This window comes from Myotis davidii, unplaced genomic scaffold (genome assembly GCF_000327345.1).
Source record: "Myotis davidii unplaced genomic scaffold, ASM32734v1 scaffold2596, whole genome shotgun sequence".
Classification (NCBI taxonomy): domain Eukaryota; kingdom Metazoa; phylum Chordata; class Mammalia; order Chiroptera; family Vespertilionidae; genus Myotis; species Myotis davidii.
In genome coordinates this window covers 25,184-35,689 of record NW_006287450.1, presented here as the reverse complement: position 1 = coordinate 35,689, position 10,506 = coordinate 25,184, and the positions used below count along the sequence as shown (strand labels likewise).

General features: G+C 39.8%; 1 pseudogene; it reads left to right on the top strand.

Moving 5' to 3' along the window:
- The first annotated feature begins 2,351 nt into the window (after positions 1-2,351).
- LOC102761094 overlaps positions 2,352-10,506 on the top strand; it is a 10,994-nt pseudogene continuing 2,839 nt past the window's right edge.

Below are 10,506 nucleotides of genomic sequence, written 5' to 3'. Positions count from 1 at the left end.
CATTATTATGTTCTATTGCAGTGATGGTGAACCTATGACATGCGTGTCAGAGGTGACATACGAACTCATTTTTTTGGTTGATTTTTCATTGTTAAATGGCATTTAAGTATATAAAATAAATATCAAAATATAAGTCTTTGTTTTACTATGGTTGCAAATATCAAAAAATTTCTATGTGTGACATGGCACCAGAGTTAAGTTAGGGTTTTTCAAAATGCTGGCACGCCGAGCCCCAAAGGTTCGCCATCACTGGTCTAGTCTCTGTCCATCACCATTTATCCCTCTTATTCCCTCCCCAACTTCTCCCACCTCTCCCTAGCAGTCACCAAACTGTTTCTTTTTTTTTTTCTCAATTCCTCTAGCGCTAGCTCCGAACCCCATACCCACCTCCAATGTTGTCAACCTGTTCTCTATCTATGAGTCAGCCTCTATGTTGCTTGTTGGTCCATTATGTTCATTAGATTTCACATATGAGTAAAATCACATGAACTTTTCTTTCTCTGACTGGCTTATTTCACTGAGCATAATTCAGATTTAAACTTTTAAGTAATCATCTCAGTATAAGCCCAAAATGGTCTACTGGTTGCTAACAGATTGTAGTTTACTAAACCTTCTTTTTAGCTGATTACATTTGTAAAGGAGCCAAAACATAACTGTCAACTGATAGCAGGAGAAATACTTGCTGTCCTTACAACTCTAGTGTCTTTAGCAGTATCCCATTCTATTGCATAGTCACTCATGATTTACCTGAGTGTGTTATGTTCAGCCTCATCATCTATTCCTACCACATACATACCACTACTTCAATCAAATAACATTACAGGTACTACCTTTGTATTAACACACTATCTGACAATTCAGACTGGCTTCTGTAGATCCTTCCACAAGCCTCGTCATTTTCACTCCAGAATTCCACATTCTGTCCATTCTTTAAAGCACAGCCCTACTACTTTCAACTATTGGGATTGTATCTCATTCAGACATGATCCCTTCTTGTCCTGAAATCACAAAGTAATTTTTCTGGGTTTTGTATTCCCATTTGTCTTTTATGTTGTAACATTGGCTTGCACTCCTGGAAGAGGTGATCACCTTGGATGCATTTACATGTTACCATGTGTATTTTCACCTTCAGCAAGTCATCTCTGAAAGTCAGAGATTGCCTGTGGAACTTTATATCCCCCTAACTAAATGCAGAATCTGGCATTTTTTAGATGCACAATGAGAAGTTGGTAAATTTAATTGACTAGCATTTGTGTCACTAATAAGCTCATAGTCAAGAGAAAGTTGCAAATAAATCTTACTCATTTATCATTGTACTAGAGGCAAGGTGCACAAAATTCGTGCATGGATGGGGGGTCCCTCAGCCCGACCTGCACCCTTTCCAATCCGGGAGCCCTCAGGAGATGTTCTACTGATGGCTTGGGCCCACTCCCTGTGGTTTTCTGCTCTCTGCAGGGCCTGCTTGTTCCACATCATGGTGATGGGCAAGCAGGCTCTACTGGGTGCTGCCTGCTGGCCGCGCTTGCCTGCTGGGCTCATGTTGCTGGGGTGATGCCACCAGCATCCTTCCCCCAGCCGCTATGCGCGCCATCATCTTTGTCATGGAGTGACAGTTAATTTGTATATTATTCTTTTATTAGATAGGGTACTTCTATGTTCTCTGGACTCTTTTAAATGTTTGAAATGCATTTACATTGTCATTCACTTCTCTTAAATTTTAAGGAACACTAGTCATGAGAGGCATCAATGTGAAGAACCAAAACAAGGTTTCAATTTATCACTGTCTTCACAGTGTATGTTACTTGCCCTACTGTTCAGTTTTAGTAGAGCTGCCATAGTGCATGAACAACTGAACAGGAGAATAAACTGTAGATTCCTAAGTCCCCTTCTATGTACTTTCAAGGGCGACTTAAAATAAGACTCATGGATCTTTTCCCTGGCTGTGCTTCTGAGCAGCATGTTTGTCTACAACGGTTTGAACCACATCAACCACCAGACCCTGGAGAAGCTGCAATATCCTTCCCGGAAATGAACCACCATGTGATATGGAGTCTATGGGAATGTAACTGAGACTATTTTGTTATTGTTTTCATTGTTTTTCCTCATGTCAATAATCATGGTTTAGGAGAAAGGGACACTAGGTGAATGGGACTGTTCATAAAAAGTATTTCCGGGTGAGTTCTGGAAATTTAGGTGGGAAACATTTCTCATTCATTAGCTAAGATATCAGCTATGTGACTGAACTAACAAAGCTAAACAGAGCAAAGTTCTCTCCCAGCTCCAATGAAGTAGGTGACTCAGCTGAGTTTGTGAGTTTCTTTCCAGACTTTGTTTAGGTTGTACGGGATTTCATGCTAGAGCTGAAGTTAGATGGACGCACCATCACTGAAGATGAGTACCTGGAACATGCCTTGAAGTAGGTAGGTTCCAGCTATCAGAGGATGGTTTGGGTGGTGAAGGTAGAACATTTGATTCCTACTTTACAACTCACATTATATTTCTGACTAGTGGACTATAACATAAAATACTCTACGGCAATCTCTCACCTCCAGAGATGATTTGCTGGGGTGTAAATACACATGGCAACATGTTAATGCCTCAAGGTTATCAACTTTGCCAGTAGTGAAATTCAATATAGGATATGATCAGTGAATCCTATGATACAATTCTTAAGGTCAATTTTTATTTTTTTATTCCACTGAGGCATGTGCTAATGGTGATATGAATATGACAGTTTGTGATGGATTCAATTGTTACCGATACTGAGAAAACTAAAGTGACTAGAATTTAAGCTAGCAGAGAAAATGAAATATCTAACATTGTATCAAAGATTTTAGGAAAATTGACACCATGAAACATTTGAGGATAGCAACCAATGATAAGATGTCCTAGGCCTCAAGCACTTGTGTTCTGATTAAATTTAGAGCTCCTCTGCTTCTATTTGGAGAAAAATGCCCATCACTATGGAAGACAGGATCACAAAGATATCAAATGACTCATTTTTGAAATGTATTTCATGTTGTCTATTTTAATGGCCCCCAAAATTAATATATTTTTCTAGTAAGACTGTCAAATCATTCATTATCTCTCTCTTATAACATCACTCTCTTCATTTTATAGCCTGTTATCACATTAATAGTGTAAATTCATTACACAGAATAGATTTAGCAGAGGGAAAAATGGGTGGTACCTAGATGCATGTCGATTTTTGCATATTTAATATTTTATTTATTTATTCCAGAATCATTTATTGAATAACTGATATATGACCAGAATTACTCAGTGTGACTTTGTCACTTTGAAAATATTCCAATATAGAGAACTGGTGAGGTCTTTAAGTGGAATTACGTTAACTTATATATTTATGTAGTCATTATTTGTTATTTTGATTTTTAGAAGTTGTTCTTTATTGTTCTGAGTACTGTCTGTCCTGGGATTATCATAAATTGCCACATATATACCAGGAAATATTTGATTCTGACTTTAGAACCCACATTATATTTCTGACATGAGGACTATAATATCAAAAGTATTTCTGACAATTTTGGGGGTTAATTTATCATTCAAAAATATCTAATTAATAGTCAAAACTTTGGACACCATGTGAAGTCTACAGGAAACAATCATAAGTTTCTTCAAATGGGTGAATGCCTCCATGCCAACTCTTCTTCCTTAGAAGTATTTCTTTTATTCCTGGCTTTGCAAAAAATAAAAATAAAAAATCTGTTTGGAGGAGATTAGCATTGCATTCATTTTCATGATTTAATATAAGGATATATGAAAGCACCAGAGAAACAATGATGCAAAGACCCCTAGAAATGTGTGTCCTTTCCTGAAGACTATCTCACCAATCACTGCTCTTCTTTATTTTTTTCCCAACATGCGAGAATCCCTAAATCCAGCATTCCAGCATTCCTAGATAATATATCAGGAATTTCTTTCCGAAGCGAAAGTGCTTTATTTTTGCACGCCCTACAAATAACATAAACTTGTTACAACATATGGAGGGCGTATCATAAACCCAACTAGAGTGCAGTTTCCAGGTTCAATCCAAAAATTTCTTTAACTATATCTTCACAGCTACAAAACCAAGACCCTCAGAGAAGGAATCATTATTACAGGAAATCATGAGTCTCCTTTTTTACAGCATGTTCTTGTGCATTTTACTTCATGTGATGAAGCTGTGACTGTACTCAGGGTTTGACAGTAGTTCTGTTACCTGCACTATTGGATATGGGAAAGCAGAGACTTAGAAGTTTTTCATTAAAGTTCCCCTATTTGAGGGATTATTGAAGTCTAATGTATCTCATGAAACTAATACACTAGTGACATAAGCACAAGCTGCTGTTAAGAAAAAGCATTTGCATGATGATGACAAGACAAATGAATGAGTGCATCTTGGGAGGATACAGAAGATATTTTGTGAATTCAAACCGTTTAGAAAAAATATAGAGCAGAACATAAGCCACTAAATATTTATTAGATTTTGAGAAGAAAATTTAACTTACGTACAGGGCTAGATTCATAGATCTATACCATAGAGCATATATACAGTGTCCTTGATTTAATATGTACCCATGCTTGATTTAATATTTTACTCACCATCCTGAAATGTTTGATAATTTTTTTAATATGGGTCCAAATTTTCATTGGAAATTTTGCTCACAAAATTATCTACTTCATCTATCTGTAAAACAAACTCTTTTAAAAGTTATATCTATTGGGAAATGGTTCCAGGAAACTCTTGAATATATTGGTTGAAATCATTAAGTTTAAAATATCATGAGATGAATTTGAGAACCATAAAAGAGAGTGTATAGGAGATACAATAATGTTATAAGGAAGTGGATTTATCCTATCTGATAAAAGACTAATATGCAAATTTACCATCACTCCATCACTCTCTCTGTCACAAAGATGGTGGCGGCCACAGAGCTGGAGTAAGCAGGAGGCTTGGGTTGACCCCGGCAGTGGAGGTAGCCTAGCTTCCCACCTGCCCTGGCCAGCTGTGGGCTTCATTCAAGGCTACAAAGTTTCATTATAGAAGATAAATAAATCCCAGTTACCTGCTGAAAAAAGAAAAAAAAAAAGAAAAAATGAGTGGCTGGGAGCTTGGGTCGCCGGGGGTCTTGACCAGCCTGCAAACACCCATCAGCTCCTCAACCAGGCTGGCCAGGCACCCCAGTGGGAACTGCTACCCTGGAGGGGGTATGGCCACCATGAAAATATCCCTCAGCCCCTCACACAGGCTGGCCACACCCCCATACAGTGAGGGTCCATTCTGGGGAGGCTTGGCCAGACTGAAAACAGCCTCAGCCCCTCACCCAGGCTGGCCAGGCACCCCAGCGGGACCCCCAACTTGATCTGGGACACCCTTTAGAGCAAACCAGCTGGCCTCCACCCATACACCAGGCCTCTATCCTCCTATGTAATAAAAGGGTAATATGCAAATTGACCCTAACAGCAGAACAACTGGGAATGACTGGTCACTATTATACACACTGACTACCAGGGGTCATACACTCAATGCATGAGCCCCCCCCATGGTGGTCAATGCACTCCCACAGGGGAGCTCTGCTCAGCCACAAGCCAGGCTGATAGGTTCCAGCACAGTGATGGTGGTGGGAGCCTCTCCTGCCTCCTCAGCAGCACTAAGGATGTCCAACTGCAGCTTAGGCCAGCTCCTCACTGGCAAGTAGACATCCCCCAAGGGCTCCTGGGCTCCCAGAGGGTTGTCTGACTGCCTGATTAGGCCTGTTCTTCTGGGGAGTGGGCCTAAGCCAGCAAGTGGACACGCCCAAAGGGGGTCCTAGACTGCGAGAGGTCACAGGCTGGGCTGAGGGACTCCCCCAAGTGCACAAATTTTTGTGCATCAGGCCTCTAGTTTATATAATAAAATACTAATATGCAAATTGACCAAACTGCAAAACTACTGGTTGCTATGACAGGCACTGACCACCAAGGAGAAGATGCTCAATGCAGGAGCTGCCCCTTGGTGGTCAGTACGCTCCCACAGGGAGATTGCTGCTCAGGCAGAAGCCTGGCTCATGGCTGGCTAGCATAGCAGTAGTGGCGGGAGCCTCTCCCACCTCCAAGGCAGCACTAAGGAGTAGGAAGATGAGCAGTAAGGAGCAGAAAGCAGGTGGCAGTAAGGAGCAAGGGGTTCCAGACTGCAAGAGGGCACATCCAGGCTGAGGGACCCCCCCTGAAGTGTACGAATCTCATGCACTGGGCATCTAGTATAGTATATAAAGGAGGAGGACACAAGAATGAGGACAAGAGGAAGATGGGAAGGAAAGGAAAAAAGAGAAAACAGAAATTTTCATTTCAATAAAATTGTTGTTATTTTTAGAATACTGATCTCTAAAGCTTGTGAAACAGTGAGTAAGAATTTCCTGCCATTCCGCAAATATCATGTGTCATTCAGGGCTGGGGACCTTGGCAAAGGCCTATGTGGATGCCATCAACAGTGGAGCAGTGCCTTGTTTGGAACAAGCAGTGATAACTCTTGCTCAGCATGAGAATTCAGCAGCCATGCAGAAGGCAGCCAACCACTACAGTGAGCAGATGGCCCAGAGAGTGAGCTTCCCCATAACCACACTGTAGGAACTGCTAGACCTGCACACAGCCTGTGAGAAGGAAGCCATTACAATCTTCATGGAGCGCTCCTTCAAGGATGATAACCAGGTGTTCCAAAAGAATCCTGAGGTAATATGTCTTAGCATATATCTTCCTAATTCCTGTTCTTCTAGGTCAGTGGTTCTCAACCTGTGGGTCGTGACCCCTTTGGCGGTCGAACAACCCTTTCACAGGGGTCACCTAAGACCATCCTGCATATCAGATATTTACATAACAGTAGCAAAATTACAGTTATGAAGTAGCAATGAAAATAATTTTATGGTTGGGGGGGGTCACAACATGAGGAACTATATTAAAGGGCCAGAAGGTAGAGAACCACTGTTCTAGATCCATGCCTACAAATTCCCTTTTTCCCCGTAGTTTATATGTTTCTCATCTTAAAATTTTGGATTCATGTGAGTGGCTGAGCTCCATAGACTACTATTCATCCTTTCTCTGAATGATTGGTTCTTTATTTCCATTATGGCAAAGCAAACTAACATGGGCTTATTAACAGTTTACAGACACACTCAAGTTATTACATCAAAATTCTTCAGGTGAGTTCCTAGCACAAGATGTATGTGTGCTCTGCTCTGTTTACCAAGAGCTGAAAACAAGATTCAGATGTGCTACACCTGAAACTAATGTATCATTATGAGGGTCAAGGGGAATCCTCCCTATCTTCAAGGCAGCAATGCTGCATTGTATCCTTGTTTTGTTTCTAATATCTTTGACTACCTCTCTGCTACTAACTAGAGTAAACTGCTTTTAATGGCTCATGTGTTTAGATATGCCCACTTGAGTAATCTCCATTTCTTAAAGTTAGCCAGTGCCATATAAAAAATCTAATCAGGTGATCAGTATTTAGCATATGCACTGGCCTAGAGACTGTCATGTGTGGATTCCAGGAGAGAGAATTCTTGAGGGCAACATAATTCAGCCTAATAAAAACACCTTCACTTGTTTTGTGTTTGTCATTGACCATCCTATGATTTACAAAACTATCACTTCAATACAGAAGAAAATCAATAAAATTATAATTTTTCAACTATTGCAAAAGAAAAAAACTTATTTTTCTATATTTCTGTACAATCAAGCCCTCATTAAAATAATTTATGAGGACTTCAAAACTCTCTTCAGTTACCACTTACCTCATTATTAGACTATTGGTTTACTGTATATATTTTTATCCATAGCAATTCAAGTTTTCAGAGGGAAGTCTGCTTCCAGTCATATTGAACTTTCCATTGCTTATTGCTGACAGATGGACCACTATTAATCTTATGACTGATAAAGGAACCCTGATAATACTGGAATGCATATTTGATATTTGCTAACAAAGTTGAATTTAAAGGTCACCATAAAAGAAAAAATAATGTTTATGACTATGAAAGGTGACTGTGAATGTTTCCCCCACATCCCATGTGGTTTAGGGTTCTGGATCTGGATTAGGGGCCATACACAAATGAAAGAGATGAGACAAGCAATAATAATTTGGAAATATTGGAGGCCAGGTTGACAAGCCCAATGCAAGAGAAAGGACATCCCCTGGTGCTCAGGCCTCTCCAACCTTTTATTCAATTTTGGATACACATCTAGCTCTTCGGCAGGTAATTGTGGTAACAGACAGACTATCTTAAAGGTCAGTAAATATTAGAAGGATTTACTCTGAGACTATTTGGTCAGGAAATTACTTGATCCCCCATTGTCTGTACTAGACAATTGGTGCATAATTCTGGCACTTGCCTTGGGCTCAATGTTCACCAGCATTCAGGGATCCTTGTTTTTTTGGTGTGATGGTAAATGGGATTGCTTTTTTAGTCTCTCTTTCTGTAAATTCATTATTGGTGTATAGAAATCCCATAGATTTCTTGGCATTAATTTTGTATTGTGCTACATTGCTGAATTCATATATTAAGTCTAATAGTATTTTGATGGAGTCTTTGGGTTTTTTTATGTACAATATCATGTCATCTGTGAATAAGGACAGTTTTACTTCTTCATTTCCAATTTGGATGCCTTTTATTTCTTCTTCTTGTCTAATTGCAAAGGCTGATACTTCCAGTACTATGATTTTTTTTATTTTTTTTTTTTTTTGGTCTCTATGTTATTTATTTCTTCTCTGGTCTTTATTATTTCCTTCCTTCTGCTCACTCTGGGCTTTTCTTGTTGCTCTCTATCTAATTCTTTAAGTTGTAGAGTTAGATAATTTATTACCAGTTTTTATTGTTTTTTGAGGTAGGCCTGTAATGCTATGAACTTCCCTCTTAGGACTGCTTTCATTCAGGACTGCTTTCATAGATTTTGGATTGTTGTGTTTTCATTGGCACTTGTTTCCAGGATGTTTTTTATTTCTTCTTTGATATTTTTGGTAACCCAATCATCTATATATATAAAAGGCTAAGTGACCGTCCGCCCATCCAACCAGTAGCTATGACATGCACTGACCACCAGGGGGAAGATGCTCAATGCAGGAGCTGCCGAGTGGTGGTGATTTGGCAGCAGCAGTTCTCAAGTGACACACCACAGAACCACAGAGGAGGGATCCCGATTCTGGGGTGCATCACTGGAGAACCGCCCTCTCTCAATCTGGAACCCCCTGGGGATTTTGGAGAGCCAGTTTTGGCTCCATCCCCACAGGCCAGGCCAAGGGACTCCACCTGCCTGAGGGACCCCGCTCACTCCGCAGATGCCCTTAGAGCTGCACCTCCCCAGGTGCCGCTGGCTGGGAAGGGACCACGGGAAGTTGGCTCCAGGGCACGTCCAGCTCATCTCACCCAATCCCACCAGCCACCTTCTAATTAATTTCCTTTCAATGTGCATGAATCCATTCACCAGAGCACTAGTTGTTTAATAACACACTATTTAGCCTCCAAGTGTTTGAATTTTTTATTGTTTTGATTGCCATTTATTTCTAATTTTATGCCATTGTGATCTGATAAGATGCTTGATTAGATTTCTATCTTCTTGAATTTGAAGAGATTTTGCCTGTGACCCAATATATGGTCTATCTTTCAAAATGACCCATGTGCACTTGATAAGAATGTATATACTGTGGCTTTGGGGTGAAATGTTCTGAAGATGCCAATTAACTCCCTCTGATTTAGCGAGTCATTTAGGATTGATGTTTCTTTGCTGATTTTTTGTTTAGAGGATTTGTCCAATGGTAATAGTGAGGTATTAAAGTCCCCTACTATGATTGTATTGTTGTTAATCTCTCCTTGATATCCTCCAGAAGTCTTTGTATGTATTTGGGTGCTCCTGTATTGGGTGTAGATATATTTTCCACAGTTATTTCTTCTTGTTGGATTGCTCCCTTTAGTATTATGAAGTGGCCTTCCTTATCTCTTTTTATGTCCTTCATTTTGAGATCTAATTTGTCAGATATAAGTATTGCTACCCCAGCTTTTTTTTTTTTCATTTCCATTTTCCCAAAGTATCTTTTTCTATCCATTCACCATCAGTCTTTGTGCATCTTTTTTTCTGAGGTGGGTTTTCTGTAGATGGCAGATATATGGGTCATGTTTTCTTATCCACTCAGTTACCCTATGTCTTTTGATTGGGGCATTTAATCCATTTACATTTAATGTTCTTATTAATAGATACTTGTTTGTCACCATATTTATTCTTTAACCCTGTGTTCTTTCTTCATTTCCTATTTTTTTCTTTTTACAGCAGACCCTTCAGCATTTCTTGCATTGCTGGTTTGGTGGTAATAAACTCCCTTAGCCCTTTTTTGTCTGTGAAGCTCCTGATTTCACTCTCAATTTTGATTGATAGCCTTGCTGGCTACAGTATTCTTGGATTCAGACCCTTCTTTTGCGTGACTTTGTATATTTCATTCCATTCCCTTCTTGCCTGATGTGTTTCTGTTGAGAAATCAGTTGG